At 41.7% G+C, this 21,729-nt stretch overlaps 1 protein-coding gene across 6 annotated transcripts in view; it reads right to left on the bottom strand.

The window, feature by feature from the left end:
• Ipcef1 (interaction protein for cytohesin exchange factors 1) overlaps positions 1–21,729 on the bottom strand; it is a 163,683-nt gene that overhangs the window by 12,954 nt on the left and 129,000 nt on the right. The gene's annotated exons all lie outside the window — the stretch shown is intronic.

Here is a 21,729-nt window from a genome sequence, read left to right as displayed (position 1 = left end):
GATCAGCTTCACATCCAGGTATCCTCCAAGTTAGATGTTGAGAGAACCCGAGATAATTCATCTGGGTGTAAAATTCCTCTCCATTTCTGAACCTGTGAAATACCAGTCACCTCACAGGCAAGCATTGCAGGCTAATGTTTACCACAAAGTCTGAACCTGCTGCCCTAGGGACCTTCCCAGTGCTTTCTGAGGACGAAGCCTGAGCTGGCTGAGCATAGAAAGATAGCATTGCTCACCCTGCCTCAGCACTATCCCCTTTTAACCACATCTATTCGGCCTCAGCCCACTAGAGTCTAGAGAGTATTGCGCCTCTGGAAACTACCAAGGCACCTGGCTCAGGCAGGCCCCACCGCCAGGAAGACTCAGTCTTGGAGTATGCGTTTTCGATACCTTCTACTTAAAAACAAAACAAAACAAAAAAACTAAGTGTGTTGGTATGTGGGCTAGAAGTTTCCAAGAGTCATTCTAAGAATTAGAATGATGCTAGTATCCTCCTGTTGCCCTCCTAATCTAAGGGGCCAATGTCCCCCCACTGTGAAGCTATGCCGGGTATGACTTTCATGTTTAGAGGGACTTGCAGTGAGAGTAGCAGCACCTGAAGGAAATATTGACTCTTTGTGTGGCTTTATTTCTCATATAGAATTTCAACTCACTGTTCCTTTGTTTCCTGAAAACAACCTTGGGACATACACACAGTGAGTGTTCTTCTCCCTATACACACCTCAGGGTTTATGTTCTATGTCCATTGGTGGGAAAAAGCTTCAGAAGGGGCCCTGTGAACAACGTGATCAGGGAGGGGTGAACAAAACAGGCTCTGAGACAGACACATAGGATAATGTAGGGATACCAGAACCCAGAACTCCAGTCACATCACATACTCTATGATTAGAAATTCTTACAAATTAGCTTTTGCCCATTTACCTCCGACAGTTGCTATGAGTTGTCCTCAGCACCTTACCTAAGAGGAAGATCAAAATGTTTCTAACACCTGGCTTAAACGGTTAACCAGAAATATTTTTTTTTCTTTTGTTTGAGACAAGGTCTCACTATATAGCCTTGGCAAGCTAGAACTGACTATGTAGACCAGGCTGTCCTATAACTCACCAAGATTAGCCTACCTCTACCTCCTGGTGCAAAAATTAAGACAATTCAGTACAACTCTTGGTCCAGAGCAACTTCTTGTGTCTTAATCAAATGGAATCAAAAGGGGAGAAAAATGTAGAAAAATATATATATGAAGATAGACTTTTAGCCTTGGACACTGTGCCACCATGTGTCAACTTTTGTCAATAAACTAAAAAAAAAAAGATTCTCCCATCATTAATCATTAGAGAAATGAAAACCAGTACCACAGGGGGATGTCCTGTTGTGTATCGGAATTGCTAATGAAAAGAAGACAGACAGCAGTTAAAGCATGGCCAAGGATGTAGAGAGATGGAATGTCTCTCATTCACCAGTAGTGGGAATGAAAAGCACACCACCACGTTAGAAAAGAGGATGATGGTCCTCAGGATGGCACCATGACAATAGAACCCTGCAATTCTACCTCTATGTTTATGTTCAAGAGAAATAATAAAAAACGTTCCCACATCAGTTGAACGTGACTACTCATAACAATGTTATTCATAAGAAAAGAGGAGGAGAACATAAGTAGTATTTATCTATAGATAAATGGATGGAGGGAATACGGGGTGTGCACACTGGAGCAATAAACATCAACTTAAAGAAACAAAATGTTAAATCATCCACAGTGTTACAACATGGATGAAACTTGGAATCATCATTTAAAAAAAAATAGTCACAAAAGATCACAGATCCTATGATTCTATCATAGGAAATATCCAGAACAAGTGAACTCAGGGAGACAAATATCCCCCTGGAACGCTGAGGACGCAGACAGGAACAAGGGAATGCCTGCAATGCAGAGGGCTTTCTATTTATGGGGCTGAATATCCTCTAGTCTCATGGTCGTGATGGCTGCCCAGTGCTGTGAGCATACCACAAACCACCGAACCGTAAATCTGAAGCAAGGTAAGTTATCAACAGAGTGGTAAACGCCTGACATAGGCCTTTATGAGATATCACTATGGCAGATGATGTGTTCACAGAAAAAACTCTAAGTCCCAGAGGTAATCTCAGCATGGTATAAAGTCTTTAAAAACTAAATGGAGCCAGACACTGTGATCCTAGCAGCTGTGAAGTAGAGAAGAGACAAATATCAAATTCAAGGTCCATATGGGCTATACAGCAAAATCTTATTTCAGAGGCAAAGACATACAACTCATAAAGAAGCCCTGGGGTTGGGAACTTGCCACAAACATAGGGAAACATGTCCTCTCTTCTTTTCCTTTTTCTCTCTCTTTTCTGAGACAGGGTTTCCCTGTGTAGCCTTGGCTGTCCTGGACTTGATTTGTAGACCAGGCTGGCCTTGAACTCGGAGATCTGCCTGCCTCTGTCTCCCTGAGTGCCGGGATTAAAGGTGTGCACCACACCCAGCTATCTTTTCATAACCAATCAGGCAGCGTTCCATCTAAAAACCCTACCTATATTTATTTCATAAACAACATCTATACAACAAACTTGAAGAAACAAATGTGTGAAAAGCTAAATGAAAATTGTTTCATTGAAACTCCTTGTACTCATCAGGCAGAAGTTACCGAAGACAAAGCTACATTTGCTTTCTACTACTGTATCATGTGTCTGATTATGCCAGGGTGAAATTGCAGTAAGATAATCCATCTGCTTCAACAGATATCAAATCAGTAAAGATAAAAATAACCATAAAGGCATAAAGTGTGTCCTCCAGGTTTAAAAAAATTAGAATTTCCTTTTTGTGAGAATTTTTATTATCTTTTAATAAACCTATATAAAATATATAATCTTTATGTTAAATATTTCAGAAGCTGTATCTCCCCACACACACACACACACAGTTTTCTTCCCTTGTTTAAATTTTGGGTCATTAGTCATGAAGATATTAATAAGTTTGTGACTGTGTGTGTGTATTTTTCTGTGTGTGTGTGTGTGTGCTTAATTTGTTTCTCCAATGTAACTAGTTTTCAAATCAACCATGGTAAAATAAAGCGAACCTGTCAGGTTCACTAAAAGATATATACTCTGTGCTTCAATCCATCTAGAAGCAAGAGCCCAGAAAGGAGTGGGTGTGTCTAGTTAAAGATCACCTGGAAAAGAAAAACAAATCAGTAGTCTGGGTCTTCTTCCTCAGAAGAAACCAAAACCTGGAAGACTACTGGCTGACCTCTAATAACACAATTCTGAAATCATTCACAAACTTAAGGAAAATAAAATAACAGACAGAAAGGGTAGGAGTGAACAAAAAAAAAAAAAAAAAAAACTCATTGGCTTTTCTGTATGTCCTAACCTAGCAGATGTACAGGATGTTACCAGATACTGGGGACACAACTGTGACTCAACCAAGTCCACAACCCAGACAGGAGATTTGTGTTGTTTTTACTTATATTTTTATTGATGCTTGCAGCTAGTGCTTAGGTCTTCGTGAGACCATAAACTGAATATCCAATAATAATAGAAGCAGATAATAAATGAAAATATAGGATGAAGGGGGACCCACGGCTGCGCATGCACAGCAGTACAGTTGGCTGCTGAACACAAAGCAGGGGAGAGAGGAATCCTGGCTCAGTGTGCCTGCCTTAGCACTGCTGAGTCCCACCTCTGGGTACCGCTGCACCATGACCTGAGTGGTCACGGTGTGAGTTCAAGCTTTGCCACAAGGAAGCCTCTCTGGGTTAGTCTGTTGTTTAACCTCTTTGTTAATGTTTGTTTCTTTTATTGCATGAGTGTTATGCTGCATGTATGTATATGCCCATGTATTTGTGCATGCATGCCTAGGGCCAGCACAGGTCAGAAGGCAACAGATCCTCTGGGTCTGGAGTTGTAGGCAGTTGTAAGCCACCATGTGGACGCTGGAAACCTAACCCAGGTCCTCCGCAAGAGAACAGGCACTCTGTACCACCGAGCTGTCTCTCCAGCCCTTCCATGTCAGTCTTGTACTGTGAGTAGAATAATCTTAGTAGATTCTGTAGACATACAGCTCTTTTCTGAATCACAATTTCATTCTAGAAAGCACTAATTTATCTTTCTTGTCTTACCAGATTGCAAAGATGAAGACGAAAGGGTTGGCAGAAAGACCCTTCATCTCTCTTCCACTGGAAATGGAAGCCAAGTGAGTAATTTCTACCTCCCTATTCCCCGAGACAAAACAAATAAAATTTGAGAGCGAAGCTTCTCCTCTCAAGTGTGTATTTCAGTCTTCCCACGTGAGACTGTGGAACTTCACTTCCCACTGGCACATGGGCAGCTTATAGTCTATTATCTCTCAACTCGCCGCTGCCTGCTCAAGGCTGAAGGCGTTATTTCAGAGCTGAGGAAAGTGGATAGTCTTGAAAAACCATCAGTGATTCTTTTTCCCCAAATGCCAATTAGTGGTGGGTACTAAAAATAAAATTCCATTCTGTTCAGGCCCATGTGTTTCTAGATTCTTCACAAATATGAACAGGAAAACAGTCTCCCAGGGAATTTAGTAAAATGTAGGTTCTGCTTCAGCCCATCTGTGAGGGTGCTGACACTCTAAATGTGTGTGCTTGTGTGTGTGCACACATGTTCGTGTATGCATGAATATATGAGTGTGTGTATATTCATGAGTGCATGTGTGTGTCCATGAATATGTATCTTTGTGTATGCATGAGTGTGTCTAAATGTATGCATGAGTGCTTGTGTGTGTGAGTGTGCATGAGCATGTGTTGTGTCTGTGTGTCTGTACATGCACACAGGTGTGCTCCTGTGTATCCTGGAGTACATTTTCAGGCCTGCATATAGAGGCCAGGTGTCAACCTTGGTTGTCATTCTTCAGGCAACATCCATTTTGCTTTTGGGTTCCAAGTCTCTCAAAGGGATCTGAAACTTGTGGAGTAGCTGAGGCTGGTTGGCGATCCCCAGAGATCACCACTGTCTCTCCAGCACTGGGCTACAAAGAATCCACTGAAGACGTGTTCTTCACATGGGCACTGGGGACCGAATTTCAAGTTCCTGTGTTTGTACAATTACTTCCCCAGCCCCTCTAGACCTTCTAGACTTTTCCCAAACTCTTTGGTCCATTGACTATCCTTTGAGCAGCAAAGTTGGACCATGTTTCGGCAAAATTTTACCAGCCTGGATCATTGGAGGGCAAAGTAAGCCAAATGACAACCAAAAAATTGAGACTTGTCCACAAAGCAGTACTGACTGTCTCTGTGGCATATTTTAATCAAAAACAAAAGAAGTGGTCCAGCTTTGCTCAAACGAAGTGTGCCTAAAACCTACTCTGGAAAGTGCTGGTTCTCCAAGGACTGAATAGAAAGGCATTTGAAGCAACTGTCAGTGACACTTCATGTCAGCTAGACTAATTCAGAGCATGTCACAGGGTTAGACTAGTAAACTTTCTCCAGGTTTGGTTCTACTCACTTCAGAAAGGGATGGTATACATACCATATCTTTGGGGCAGGAGAACTGGTTCAGTAGTTAAGATCATTTGATCCTCTTACAGAGGACCTAGGTTCAATTCCCATCGCCCACATGGTGACTCACAACTATCTCTTAGTACAGGAGATCCAGCCCCTAGAGATCTTCTGACATCCACAGCACCAGACACACATAGATGCATGTAAAACACTCATGCACAGAAAACAAAATAAATAAATCTAAAAAACATAAAGTAACTATAACCCAGGCCCTTTTTTTAGCGAGACTGGAGACATACCAATGTCTTAACTAATGCTTAGATGTTCTCTCCTTCCCAAGATTGTGCCCGATGAATGCAGGGCCCCCTCCTCCTCCTCCTACACACCATCCTATTGTCTGCTTCTGGCAGGACAGGACAGCTCCTGGAGGCCTAGGACCTGTCAGTGGAGAACACTGTATGTAGATTCTCTCTTGAAATGCTGTATTTTCAACTCTGCCTCCCCCACTATCTTATTTTTGGTCTTGCTTGTGCTTTCTAGAATGTGGCTATTTATTTTCTATTTGGAACATTAACGCTGGCTTCAGAACAAGGGAGAGAAATTCAGACAGTAGATTTCATACCAGAATTTGAAAAAGAAACCTTTTAGAAAGTTGAAAAGTCCAAGTAATGTCCCAAGGGAGATCATTTTAATCTTCAAAGGTAAGGCATTTGGAAAGTACTAAAGAGGGGGAAAAAAAGTATTGCAGGTTTCATGTACAATGTTCTAGTGTTTGAGAACAACAACAACAACAACAAAAAAAAAAAAAAAAAAAAAAAAAAGGCCAGGGAAGACATCTGTCACCAACAAGGCAGACAAGAAAATGGTAATCTGTACACACTGCATATCCTGAAAATAATATTTACTATATAACACCTGATGCTTAGAGACCAAAAGGCTTTCATAGTCATTCTTTACATGGTATTTTGACAATCCTACAACATGGCAAGGCCTAAATAATGGCAGACTTTAATTATTCAAATAAGAACAAGTCTGGACAGCTCATTTTAACATAAAAGTGTTCCTGGCCAAGCACGGACGCAGAGCATAATGCTGGGGGCAAGGCTGCAGTCTCTGTGGTTGCAGGCGGAGCAGCTCAGGTACGGAGGTCCTCTTCTCTGACAGGCATTGACAGTCCCACCAGCATGCCCACAGTATCATCCCACAGCCCCGTGAAGAGCCTCGTCAGCACTGACATCAAGGAGAGAGTGTCAACACAATGAGAGATCACGGCACTTGGCCGAAGGCACGAGGAGACAAAGATGGGTTCATCTGCAGGCTGCCACTCTCTCTGCTGCCCTCGCCTGTAAACACAGTGTGGTGCAAGCATGGGGTTCCTATACTATGACATCCCATGAATGTGGTGGGCATGGGGAAGTTTCATCCACACGGAGCCCAGTGGACACTCTTAAGCCAGACAGCCCACAGATATTAGAACAGTGGGCAGCGGATCCCTGCTTGCACTACTCTTCCTGCAAAGGAAAAGGGCTACTCAGAACTTTGTCTGCTGAGGTGCCCAGATTGGCCAGAAACCTGGGACTGCTAGGTCTGAACTAGGCAGCTAAAATAAGGAAACACTTCCATTCCTCATCAGGAGAGTCGCGTACACAACCTGTCTACCTGAGCAGAGGATAGGAACATGGCAACGCTGTGCATGAATAGAAATGAGATGGAGGTGCTGAACAAATGGCTTAGCGAGTAAGGAGTGTGCCTTAGGCACGAGGGCCTAAGATCAATCCCCATGATCATGTGCAGAGGTGTGACTATATAATAAAATATAATGCATTGATTAATATAATAATTTATATATTTATAGAAGCAATATATGTGAAATTTAGAAAAAAGTTAGAATTTTGGCAAATTTGCTTCATTTCTTATATTTATGGTTGTAAGCCTACCCTTTAATGGCTGAGCCATCTCGCCAGCCCATACATAATCACAGATGAGTGTGTAGTTCAGTGACAGGCAACCTGGTTAGCATGTGAATACTCTGGGTTCAATGATTAGTAGGGCAACACATGAGCAAGAAAAATCAATAGCTCAATTCTATTTATTTATACCAGTGATGAATAGTTACACTTAAGATAAAAATAGATCTTAAAATAGCATTTAAACAAGACAGGAACCTAGCATGTCTATCCTCTGAGAGGCTCCACCCAAAAGCAGATCAAAACAGATGCTGAGACTCACAGCCAAACTTTGGGTGAAGTATAGAGAGTCTTGTGGAAAAGTGGGGAGAAGGATAGAAGGATCTGGAGGTGCCAGGAGCTCCACAAGAAGACCAACAAAGCCAGCTAACCAGGGCCCAGAGGGGCACCCAGAGACTGAAGCACCAACCAATTATAAATTTGAATTTTATAATTCAAGTTTGGTACAATCATGAATGTACCAAACATCATTTAAAAAGAACAAGGTAAAAATATTTTCCCAGATATTAAAACTTCAAAAACACCTGAAAGAATAGTATAAAGAAGCAGGGCAGAAAAAGAAATGGACCAGTGGATTGATGGATGTCTGCAAAGAAACAGACTGATAATAAAAGATGCCACTGAGGACTTAAGAGAGCATCTGTGGACTTGGGGAAGGGCATGCGTGGAGAAAGGGGAGGAAGGGAGAGGTTGGAGAGGAGGAGGGAGGGAACTAGAGGGGGGTTAGAAGGTAAATAAAGTGTAATTAAAGATAAAATAAAATTAAAATTAAAAAAAAAAAGAATGCCCAAACCATTGTGTAAAAATATGAAAAAAAAAAAAAAAGAGAGCATCTGAGAGAAAGGTCGTATTTATAAAAAAGATACTGGGGAGGATTATACATGTAGATAAGGCAAGACAATATTGCATCTTGTTCACGAAACATGGAGAAGTAACTTCAAACCATTTCTACAGCAGGAAATAGTATCTTCATAGTATCTGTGTATGCGGCTGGGGAAAAGGTTCACTTGGCAAAGTGCCAGGTGAGCAAGTACAAGGGCCTGACTTTACATGGACAGAACAACCAAAAGCTGGCTTGATGGTCCAAGGCAAGCATCGGCACCCCAGGAGGGGGTGGAGAGAGGGAGAAATCTCGAGATCACTGGTCAGATGGCAGCCTAGCCAATCAGAGCTCCAGGGTCAAGAAAGGGCTTTGTTTCAACAGTGAGACATCAGGCATCCTTCCTCAAGCACATGGAGACATGTATACGTGTACACATGCACACACACGGGGGGGAGGCAAGAACACATACAACACACATAAAATCAGTGGAGGAAGAAGTTTCTTCTTTAAGATGTAAAATGGTATTACCCAAAAGCTCCTCCAAGATACCATCTAGCTCTGGTAAGCAGTTTCCTCCCACCAGCTGCCCTCATCGCAGAGGTTCCACACCCCAGAACACTGTCACAGGCTGGAGACTAAGCTTCGGCACATGAGCTCTTGGAAAATTTATCCAAACCATTACACCTGACAAGAGCAAATGTGACCGAAAAGATTAGCAGTTGTTTGACACTTGGAGAGGAGAAGGAGCATAGAGGACTCCAAATGTTGTGGACCTCTTTGAGGTTGTCATAGGGATACATCACACAGATGCACAGCAAAGAGTGAACCCTAATATCAATCACAGACTTAAGTTCTGTGGGGGGCAGAGCCCCAGTTGATACATCCATAACTGGACCCCCACAACTGAGGCTAAGAAAACATTCCAGAAAAGACGACAGAAAGATTGTACACATGAGAGAACCAAGATGTCTGCTGTGAGACACTGTTTTTATATATATGAGAGGGAGCTGAACCCATGGAAGCTTAACAACATGGTTGCCTAAACAAGACTTGCACAAATGACACTACCAGTTGACTTGCCAACATGGATGTCATAAGGCCCTACCCCTAGATGAAGACAGCCAATTGCTGCTAAGATTAAAAAAGATGCATTTTCTCTGGGTTGTATATAAACTGTTGTATATAAGCTGTATATAAACATATACATAGATATGTATATATGTGTATACATGTATGCATACATATGTATATATAAAACAGTAACGATTAAAGGAGATGAGGCCATGGATTGGAGATGAAATGAAGGAAACACAGAAGGAATGTCTCAGTGTTTGGTTTTGGTTGTAGAAAGAGAACCACACTCATGCAAAAGTTAAGCCATCAAGGGTTGTGGGAGGGGAAGGGTACAGCGAGTGTACTTCCTGCTCAGGTTCTCTATACATCTAGTACCCTTTCAAAACCTAAGCCTAAGAATCAGAACTGTGTGTTCCCACCAGCGTTTTATGCATCCGCCTAGAGCGGGCAAAATGTGTCCACCAATAGAGATGAGTTTTCACGGTGTTTTAAATCAATGGCATTCTAGAGAGTAATGAAAGGGAACAAATTCCAGCAATGATAAAGAAGAAAGCTAATATGGCGGCTAACGTGTGTGTGTGTGTGTGTGTGTGTGTGTGTGTGTGTGTGTGTGTGTGTGATGGTATTCCATGTATATGATACTTTTTACCATCTTTCCCTGCCCTGAGTGTGTGTGTAATGTTCTTCCATGTACAGGATATTTTTCACAATGATAAATCATCCTGAATAAAGAAACACTGAGACCTAAATGTACAGAAAAACATGAAAGGAACTAGAAAACCAAACATTTATCCACAAACAGAAAGAAGTTATGAGAAAAATCGAAATAGCTAACGACCACTGTAGTAATTCTGAAAGCCATTCATGTCCACTAGACCTTATAATGGACAAGTAAGAACGCTGGACTAATTGACAGTCCTACAGTGGTGGGGATGTAGCAGATGACAGGCTCACGGTTATGTGAATTCAGAAATGACTCGACCATCAAATAGCAAAATGTCCCCTAACTTTTCTTCCAGTGGGCTCCTCTAAACTCTATGCAAATAAAACAAAAAGAGGAAAAAGAAAAAGAAAGAAAATGCTCAGAGGAGTAGATAAACTGTCCTGAGCACAGAGCCTTAAGCGGGTTTCCAACATGCAGCACCTCACAGCCCTCTCCTCTCAGGAATAAATTGGGGGTTCTAGTCAAAGAAGGAGGCACAGACAAGAGCAGTGCTGCCCCCAGGGTAGCCGGCCCCAGAGCAGAGTTCTCTCAAAACATTTTCTCAGTTCTCCAATGTGTTACCACAAAACCCTTCCCCGTAAGCAAATCCTACCAGCATGCACCACCAAAACCGGTAACCTTCACAACAAATGGTGCTGGTCTACCTGGATGTCTACATGTAGAAAAATGTAAATAGATCCATACTTATCACCCTGCACAAAACTAAAGTCCAAGTGGATCAAAGACCTCAACATAAAATCAGACACACTAAACCGCTTAGAAGAAAAAGTGGGGAAAAGCCTAGAACTCATTGGCAGAGAAAACTAACTTCCTGAAGAGAACACCAACAGCACAGGCTCTCAGAGCAACAGTCAATAAATGGGACCTCATGAAACTGAAAATCTTCTGTAAAGGAAAGGACACCATCATCAAAACAAAATGAATGCCTACAGATTGGGAAAGAATCTTTACCAACCCTCTATCTGACATAGGACTGATATCCAGACTATATAAAGAACTAAAGAAGTTGAAAAGCAACAAATCAAGCAATCCAATTAAAAAATGGGGAAGAGAGCTAAACAGAGAATTCTCAATAGAGGAATATCAAATGGCAGAGAAACACTTAAAGAAATGCTCAATGTCATTAGCCATCAGGGAAATGCAAATCAAAACAACCCTGAGATTTCACCTTACACCCATCAGAATGGCCAAGATGAAAAACTCAAGTGACAGCACATGCTGGAGAGGTTGTAGAGAAAGGGGAACCCCCTCCACTGCTGGTAGGAATGTAAACTTGTACAACCACTCTGGAAATCAATCTGGCGCTTTCTCAGACAACTACGAATAGCTCTTCCTCAAGATCCAACAATACCACTCCTAGGCATATATCCAAAAGAGGCTCAAGTACACAATAAGGACATTTGCTCAACCATGTTTGTAGAAGCTTTATTTGTAATAGCCAGAAGCTGGAAACATCCCAGATGACCCTCAGCTGAGGAATGGATACAGAAATTGGGGCACATTTACACAATGGAATACTACATTGGGGGGATACAAAGTAAATAAAGTATAATTAAAAATAATATTAAATTAAAATTAAAAAAATTCAAGTGACAACACATGCTGGAGAGGATGTGAAGAAAGTTGCTACTCAGCAATGAAAAACAAGGAAATCATGAAATTTGAAGGCAAATGGTGGGAACTAGAAAAGATCTTCCTGAGTGAGGTATCTCAGAAGCAGAAAGATAGACATGGTATATACTCACTTATAAGTCGACATTAGATATAAAATATAGGATAAACATACTAAAATCTGACCTAAAGAAGCTAAACAAAAAAGATAAGACAAGATGGATAAGGTAATCAATCCTCACTCAGAAAGGCAAACGGGATGGACATCAGAAGAGGGAGAAAACAGGAAACAGGATAGGAGCCTACCACAGAGGGCCACTAAAAGACTCTACCCTGCAGGGTATCAAAGCAGATGCTGAGGCTCATAACCAAACTGTGGGTAGAATACAGGGAATCTTATGAAAGAAGGGGGAGATAGAAAGACCTGGAGGTGACAGGAGCTCCACATGGAGACCAACAAAACCCAAAGAAAAAAAAAAGAAAAAATCTGGGCCCGGGGATCTTTTCTGAGGCTGACACTCCAACCAAGGACCATGCATGGAGATAACCTAGAACCCTGCTCAGATGTAGCCCATGGCAGCTCAGTATCCAAGTGGGTTCCCTAGCAGGGGGAACAGGGACTGTCTCTAATATGAGCTCAGGTGGCTGGATCTTTGATCACCTCTCCCTCACGGGGAAGCAGCCTTACCAGTCCACAGAAGAAGACAGTGCAGCCAGTCCTGAAGATATCTTATAAGCTAGGGTCAGATGGAAGGGGAGGAGGACCTCCCCTATCAGTGGACTTGGAAAGGGGCAAGGGAGGAGATGAGGGAGGGAGGGTGAAATTGGGAGGGAATGAAGGAGGGGGCTACAGCTGAGATACAAAGTGAATATATATAAATTAATATAATATAAAAATATATTAATTAATATAAAATTAATATTAAAAACAGAAATAAAAAACTCCCTTCTCAGCACAGGCTTGAGCCTGTGCCTCCCTCTGAACATGGCCATCTCCCACCCAATTCCAGATGTCACTCATTTTCCTGCTTCTAAATCTTCACCAGCTTCAGAATCCTTGTTCTGCTGAGTTTCCACAGCCTTCCACTCCTATGTTCTAACCCCAGCAAAACGTATAGAGCCCAGAAGAAGTAAAAAAGGTAATAGAATTCTGACTACCACAAATGACCTAGTTGTATGGTGCAGATTTGCAGACAACCTAGTCAGTTTATCTTGAGGTAACTTAGGGAGATCTTCGGCACTCAAGTGGGAGCAATGAAAGACACTGTGAGTCAGTCATCCATGCTGAGATCCAAGCCATGACAGCCAACTGTCACATACACAAATGTTCCTGTTAGTAAATATTTATCCCTACTTTAAGGTCATTTCTCATTCTACTACAAAATAATAGTACTGGAAAATACTTCATGGACTAAATTAAGTTCTAATTACACAATGACTGAGATGAGGCCGGGCGCAGAATCCCTCCTCTCTCTCTTGTTTCCAATTTCCACCTTTACTGTATTACGGAGGCCTCACACCCCTCTTAGTTCCTGCCTCCTTTTATTCTATTACAGCCTATGACCTAAGCCTAAAAGGACTCTTTGAACTCACAGGTCCATCTATGTCATCACTTCAGTGCCAAATGGTCCTGGTTTATCTTTTGAAATTAATTGTGCCTAGTCCATCATTCAATACTGTCCCGGTTTCCCTCCTACCTCCCTGCCCCAGGCCCCACCTGCATGCAGGACTCTCCCTTTGGTGCGACTGTCTTCTGTGTACCTGCTTTTATAAATCCCTGTGTATCTCCTTTGTGACACCGTCTTTGCTTTCCTTTCTTTTGTTAATTCTGCTTTATTCCTCCCACTCACCTCACTAGATGTGAAGATGTTTTAGGGTAGTCACCTTTAGATTTTAGATGTGTTAATCACAAAGTACAGGAGCACATGTCAGAACCACCATCATCATAATAGCAGCAATGCTAAGTTGAGCTGACTTCACTATTAGACCTCCACTATTAGTGGAGCTTTGTTTTGTTCTAATCTGCATTTCACAGTGATGGTCAGAAAGTCGTTCTCCAAAGAGAGGAGGAGCTCACGGTAAAACAGAGGTGAGGTGAGAGCTCAGTTAGCCCCGCCACCTTAGAAGGCGTGGTGGAGAGTTCTAGAGTCGCGGCCATCTGAAAGTCGCAGCATGGAAAGGACAGAGGATGCCACTGACATCCCATCCCCTTTTTCTAATGGCTTACACCGCTGGGAGGAATGTCTAAAAGGATATTTAAATTCAGAATAAAATTCCAGAAACCTCAATTTTAATTGCATACCAACTGCAAAATATTTCTTTCATCCTCTAAACAGAAGAAAGGCTATAATACACGCTGTCTGCTTTTTTCAGAACTCAGCGATTAACCTTTAAATTCTTTTCTAGGATAAATGCTTCTTTCCCCAGAAAATGTGTCTTGAGACTAGATCTTAATCTTCTAAATATCTAACTCTTTTCATGGATGACAATGAAACCTCAAACCCTCATATAAAGCATCAGCATAATAATTTAGACGCTGAAATTTCAGAGGCTCTTCTCCACATTGGAAAGTTAATAATTTTTAGAAGTCAAACACACACACAAAGCTATCTTCTCCAAACAAACACATTCACAACACCCAATTTGATTACTCAACAGCAAACACAAGGGAAGATTGGGCTGCCGTTTCCATGGCGATGACTTGATGTGGTTCAGCTCTTCTGGGAATGAAACCAAATCCCCAAAAGCAGGGGGAAAAAATCAGCAGCAAGAATTCTCTAACATATGGCAACTGCCAACAAACCAATGTGGGGAAAATACCTTTCTATTCTCTTCCTCTCTACCAGGAGAAATACCTTCCCATTACACTATTAGAAAAAGCACCTAGATTTTGTTGGTCATTCTGTGTGTAATTCAAAACCGACTACCACCAGGTTCCTTTATTCTTAGATTAAGAGAGCTGTTGCCTCCCAGCTAGATTCCTCCGCTCACTAGTCCCCAGGATAGCACTTAAACCGGGGTGAGAAACAAATCCATCCTCCCATGACAACTCCTCATTAATCCTAAAGGGAAACTCAATCTGTAGGCTTGGCTCTTGGGAAGGAATATAAATGCATTTTAGCCTCTCTAAGGCTTTAGAAGTCTTGATTGTCACAGAGAGAAGAAGGTTATTTCTATACTTTTAAATTTATTTCTTTTAATATCATCACTATTAATACTATTATTAGTGCTGTTAGTAGTAGTAACTTGAGGTGAGGGCACACATGTGCCCACAGTACATGTGCAGAGGTCAAAGTCAACGTTTTAGAGTCAGTTCTTTTTTATTTTCCACTTTTATGATTGTCCAGAGGATCCAATTTGGGTTGTTAGGCTTACACAACAAGCACTTTACCCACTGAACCATCCTGTCCATTCTGCCTTTATTTCTCCTAATCAAATTGTTACAGCGAGTTCTTAAACAGGAAACAATAGCTTGTTTTGTTTTCCCATTCTTAACATCTGTGCTTTTTTTTTCTTTTTAATGTTTATTTTCATGAGAGTTTTGTACAAAGTGTTTGATCATATTCACCTCCTCTCCCCAGACCCATGCTCTCATCTAGCCTCACAACTTCGTGTCCTTTAAACACGAACCGAAGGACCTTCAGTACGAATTTGCACTGCCCAGATATTCTTGGATGTGCATGCAACATACATTCAATGAAAATGGCCATCTCCACATGGATAAACACTTCCAGTGATGAAGGCACCCAAGTACAAGCTGTCTGCTCTATTTTGAACAGCCTGTAGCTTCAAAAAAGGTTTCTTAATTCATCTTTCCACATACCACTGGCCTCAATTGTGCAAGCCCAAAAAGACACGATGAAGCCTAATGCTTTGTCCAACATCCCCTCATGTATGTATGGTTGGATGGATAGAGTCCACTGCCCCCATTCCTCATAGAACAAGCCACATCTCTGTCCTCTTCCGCAGTGGTGATGCCTCCTGTCTCCTACCCACCCTACCTACTCAGCGACCTCTCCAAGTTACTTGGCTTGCCAATGACTTCAATCCTCAGTGAAACTTTTCAAATGAGAAGTTGGCCCAGATTGGAGGTTTTCATATAAAATATTTAATTTAAAGCATCCATGGAGGGCTGGAGAGATGGCTCAGTGGTTAAAAGCACTAGTTGCTCTTACAGAGGTCCTGAGTTCAATTCCCGGCAACCACATGGTGGATCACAACCATCTATAATGTGATCTGATGCCCTCCTCTGGCATGCAAATGTATATCCTGGTAGAGCACTCAAAATAAATACATAAACCTTAAAAAAAAAAAAAACAAAAAGACACCTAAAGCATTCATGGAGAAAGCCCTAGAGAGCAATGAATACTGAGGTGACTTTGAAAATGAGTTACTAGCTTGGCTGTTTAAATTTACATATATTAAAATAACACACACACATACACACATGTGTAGGCATTCTGGCCTACAGTTGTGATTCCTGACCTAAATTACTCTTTTTTAAAAAATTAAATTAGGAGGGGCAAGATGGCGGCGCCGGGAGGACTCTCATTCTGAGCAGCAGCAGCAGGATCAGCACAGTGACCAGTAATCAGAACTCGCGGCCATAAAACACAGTCATTGTGTTTCCCAGGTGAGAGGATACCCCACCGTGGGGGATTCAATCAGCTTTTAACTCACCCGGCTAAACTGCAGAAGAGATCCCAGTTCCACCAGACGCTTGGCCGCCGGCCGCCAGCCCCAGCCCCAGCCCAGAGCCACAAGCCAGTGTCTCTGGTCACGGTCCCAGACTGAACCTTGGGCACCACACTATCAGAGACTGGAATTTTCAGTCGAGAGATAACCCCAGGGTACAGGAAACGATTGGGACCAGCCTTAGGTCACCCAGACATCCCCTGGAAAAGACTCGGGTTCCATGGGCACCCCAGGACCCAGCTTGGAGCCAGAGCCCGAGACCCAGGCTCCGGCACAAAGCCCTCCCTGCCTGCGCACTTGACTCGCCACCTGAGATAGAACTGTGGGCACCAGGGCACCAGCAAATGAGTTTCACTATACGGTGCAAACACATAGGGAGGGAAACGGCTGGTCTGATCTCAGAGCACTCAGCCGACACCCCCAGCCTGAAAAGGTCCCCGGAAAATTACCCAGCTTAGGGAGGCACCCAGGCTCCCAAAGGCTGCAAAGGCAGACACAGGCAGTTTCTACGCACCAGCCAGCTGGCGGACACTGAGCAGTGTGCACCAGGGCAAAAAAGACACTGGGAGTCTGTGTCTCCAGAGAATCCACAGGGAAGGAAGGAAACTGTTCTGACTTAAATCACCCAATCCTTCCCTAGAAAAAGTCTAGCAGACTAGCAGACCAGTGGGGCCATCATTCAGCTGTGCTCCAGACACAGGCACAAACAGTTGCTGCTCGCCTGATGTCCAACTGGGTCACAGCAGCTGTTCATTAAATTTACAACAAGAAACCCAGAAACAGGGCAGCTGCCCTCAGGACTTCCCTGGGTGAGAGGAGAACCCTCTCGACTAACAAAAACCACAGTTACCACTCAGATCTATATCCCTGAGGTGAGCAACTCCTGAAAAAACACCAGCCATCCAGGGACTATACCCAAAAAGCTGAGAACACATCCTTCAGGAAAAACCAGCTTTCTGCAAAGGGGATTCTCTCCACCACAGGATCCTCAGGAACCACCAGAAAATAACCCCAAATACCTAAGATAGCACAATGGGTAGAGGCCAGCGTAAAAACTCAAGCAACAAAAGACAGAGCAATATGGCATCTCCAGAACCCAGTTACCCAGGGGCAAGTAGCGCTGGACACCCCAGCATAACTGAAATCCAAGAAGATGACCTAACAACTATGCTCATGAAGATGATAACAGAGGAAACAAATAAGATATGTAAAGACATAGAGGAAGATAAACTCAAACAGAATATTGCCATCCGTAAAGAAATAGAGGAAGCTGCAGCCAAACAGTTTATGGCCTTTAGAAAGGAAATTCTTAAAACACTGAATGAAATAAAAGAAACAGAGTTGAAGGAACTAAAAGAAAAACAGGAAAGTACAATCAGACAGGTGAAGGAAGTAAACAAAACAACTCAAGACCTGAAGATAGAATTGGAAAAATTAAAGAAAACACAAATGGAGGAAATAATAGAAAGGAAGAATCTAGGGAAGAAAACAGGAACTACAGAGGTAAGCATAACCAACAGACTACAAGAGATGGAAGAAAGAATCTCAGGTGTAGAAGATACAATGGAAGAAATCGATGTATCTGTCAAAGAAAATGTTAAATCCGAAAAATTCCTGACACAGACTGTCCAAGAAATCCAAGACAATATGAAAAGACAAAACCTAAGAATAATAGAAATAGAGGAAAAAGAAGACTCCCTTCTCCAAGGCCCAGAAAATATTTTCAACAAAAATCATTGAAGAAAATTTCCCCAAGCTAAAGGAGAGGCCAATTAGAATACATGAGGCCTACAGAACACCCAACAAATTTGACCAGAAAAGAAAATCCTCCCGCCACATAATAATCAAAACAGTAAGTATACAGAACAAAGAAAAAATACTAAAAGCTGCAAGGGAAAAAGGCCAAGTAACATATAATGGCAAACCCATTAGAATCACACCTGACTTTTCAACAGAGACTATGAAGGCCAGAAGGGCCTGGACGGATATCATGCAGACCCTAAGAAAACACAGATGTCAGCCCAGGCTACTATACCCCACAAAACTCTCAGTCCTCATAGATGGAGAAAACAAGATATTCAATGACAAAAACAAATTTCAACAATACCTACAAACAAATCCAGCATTACAGAAGACACTAGAAGGGAAAATACAACCCAGGAAAACTAGCTACATTCAAGAAAACACAGGAAATAAATAACCTCACTTCAGTAAAACAAAAAGCAACCAAGCACACAATCTGATGACCACAGCCAACATCAAAATCAAGGGATCTAGCAGCCACTGGTCATTAAACTCTCTCAACATCAATGGACTCAACTCTCCAGTAAAAAGACACAGATTAACAGAATGGATACGTAAACTAAACCCAGCAATCTGTTGCATACAAGAAACACACCTAAGACACAAAGATAGACATTACCTGAGGGTAAAGGGTTGGAAGACAACTTTCCAAGCAAACGGACCCAAGAAGCAAGCAGGAGTAGCCATTCTAATATCTGATAAAATAGACTTTCAACCAAAATTAATCAAAAGAGATGGGGAAGGACACTTCATACTCATCAAGGGAAAATTCCACCAGGAAGACATCACAATCCTGAACATCTATGCCCCAAATACAAGAGCACCCACATTTGTTAAAGAAACATTGATAAAATTTAAAGCACATATAGATCCCCACACATTAATAGTGGGAGACTTCAACACCCCACTCTCAACAAAGGACAGGTCAACAAAACAGAAATTAAACAAAGAAACAATGTCTCTGACAGAGGTCATGAATCAAATGGACCTAACAGACATTTACAGAACTTTACACCCAAACACAAAATAATTTACCTTCTTCTCAGCACCTCATGGAACCTTCTCCAAAATAGACCATATAGTGGGTCACAAAGCAAGCCTCAACAGATACAAGAAGATTGAAATAATCCCATGTATCTTGTCTGATCACCATGGAATAAAGCTGGACCTCAACAATAACAGAAATAGCAAAAAGTCTACATACACATGGAAACTGAACAACTTGTTACTAAATGACAGCTGGGTCAGGGAAGAAATAAAGAAAGAAATTAAAGTCTTTCTAGAAATCAATGAAAATGAAGACACAACCTACCCAAACTTGTGGGACACAATGAAAGCAGTGCTAAGAGGAAAGTTCATAGCACTAAGTGCCTTCAAGAAGAAATTTGAGACAGCTCATTCAAGCACCTTAATGGCTCACTTAAAAACCCTAGAAAAAGAAGAAGCAGACACACCAAGAAGGAGTAGACGGCTGGAAATAATCAAACTCAGGGCTGAAATCAATCAATTGGAAACAAATAAAACAATTCAAAGAATCAATGAAACCAAGAGCTGGTTCTTTGAGAAAATCAACAAGATCGACAAACCCTTAGCCAAGCTAACTAAAAGGCAGAGAGACACCACCCAAATCAGAAATGAAAAGGGGGATATAACTACAGACACTAAGGAAATCCAAACAATCATTAGGACTTACTTCAAAAGTCTATATGCCACAAAATTTGAAAATCTAAATGAAATGGACAATTTTCTTGGTCGATTTGACTTACCAAAGCTGAATCAGGACCAGGTAAATCAACTAAATAGTCCTATATCCCCCCAAAGAAATAGAAGCGGTCATCAAAAGTCTCCCATCCAAAAAAAGCCCAGGACCAGATGGCTTCAGCGCAGAATTCTACCAGACCTTCAAAGAAGAGCTAACACCAATTCTCTTCAAACTATTCCACAAAATAGAAACAGAAGGAACATTACCAAACTCATTCTATGAAGCCACAGTCACCTTGGTACCTAAACCTCACAAAGACTCAACAAAGAAAGAGAATTTCAGGCCAATCTCCCTTATGAACATTGATGCAAAAATACTTAATAAAATACTTGCAAACCGAATCCAAGAACACATTAAAGATATTATCCACTATGACCAAGTAGGCTTCATCCCAGGTATGCAGGGGTGGTTCAATATACGGAAATCCATCAATGTGATCCACCATATTAACAAACTGAAAGAAAAAACCACATGATAATCTCCCTAGATGCTGAAAAAGCATTTGACAAAATCCAACATCCATTCATGTTTAAAGTATTGGAGAGATCAGGGATACAAGGCACATATCTAAACATAGTAAAGGCGATATACAGCAAGCCTTTAGCCAACATCAAACTGAACGGAGAGAAACTTAAAGCAATCCCACTGAAATCAGGGACAAGACAAGGCTGCCCACTCTCTCCATATCTCTTCAACATAGTACTGGAAGTCCTTGCTAGAGCAATAAGACAGTTGAAGGAGATCAAGGGGATACAAATTGGAAAGGAAGAAGTCAAACTATCACTATTTGCAGATGATATGATAGTATACGTGAGTGACCCCAAAAACTCTACCAGGGAACTCCTACAGCTGATAAACACTTTCAGCAAAGTGGCCGGATACAAAATTAACTCAAAAAAATCAGTAGCCCTCCTGTATATAAAAGACAAAAGGGCTGGGAAAGAAATTAGGGAAACAACACCCTTCACAATAGCCATAAATGACATAAGGTACCTCGGAGTAACCCTAACCAAGGAAGTCAAAGACTTGTATGAAAAAAATTTCAAATCTCTGAAGAAAGAATTAGAAGAAGATATGAGAAGATGGAAAGATCTCCCATGCTCATGGATTGGCAAGATTAACATAGTAAAAATGGCCATTTTACCAAAAGCAATCTACAGATTCAATGCAATTCATATCAAATTACCAACACAATTCTTTACAGACCTGGAAAGAAAAATTCTCAACTTCACATGGAATAACAAGAAACCCAGAGTTGCTAAAACAATCCTCTACAATAAAAGATCTTCTGGAGGTATCTCCATTCCTGATCTTAAGTTGTACTACAGAGCAACAGTTTTAAAAACGGCATGGTACTGGCATAGAAACAAAATGGTGGATCAATGGAATCGAACAGAGGACCCAGAAATAAACCCACACACTTATGGACACCTGATCTTTGACAAAGACGCCAAAACCATTCAATGGAAATAAGATAGCATCTTCAACAAATGGTGCTGGTCTAACTGGATGTCTACATGTAGAAAAATGAAAATAGATCCATACTTGTCACCCTGCACAAAACTGAAGTCCAAGTGGATCAAAGACCTCAACATAAAACCAGACACATTAAATCGGCTTGAAAAAAAAGTGGGAAATACCCTAGAACTCATTGGTACAGGAGAAAACTTCCTGAACAGAACACCAACAGCACAGGCTCTAAAAGCAACAATCAATAAATGGGACCTCGTGAAACTGAAAAGCTTCTGCAAAGCAAAGGACACCGTCATCAAAACAAAGCGACTGCCTACAGA

Source organism: Meriones unguiculatus, chromosome 20 (assembly GCF_030254825.1).
Source record: "Meriones unguiculatus strain TT.TT164.6M chromosome 20, Bangor_MerUng_6.1, whole genome shotgun sequence".
NCBI lineage: Eukaryota > Metazoa > Chordata > Mammalia > Rodentia > Muridae > Meriones > Meriones unguiculatus.
This window is presented reverse-complemented; position numbering and strand designations above follow the sequence as displayed.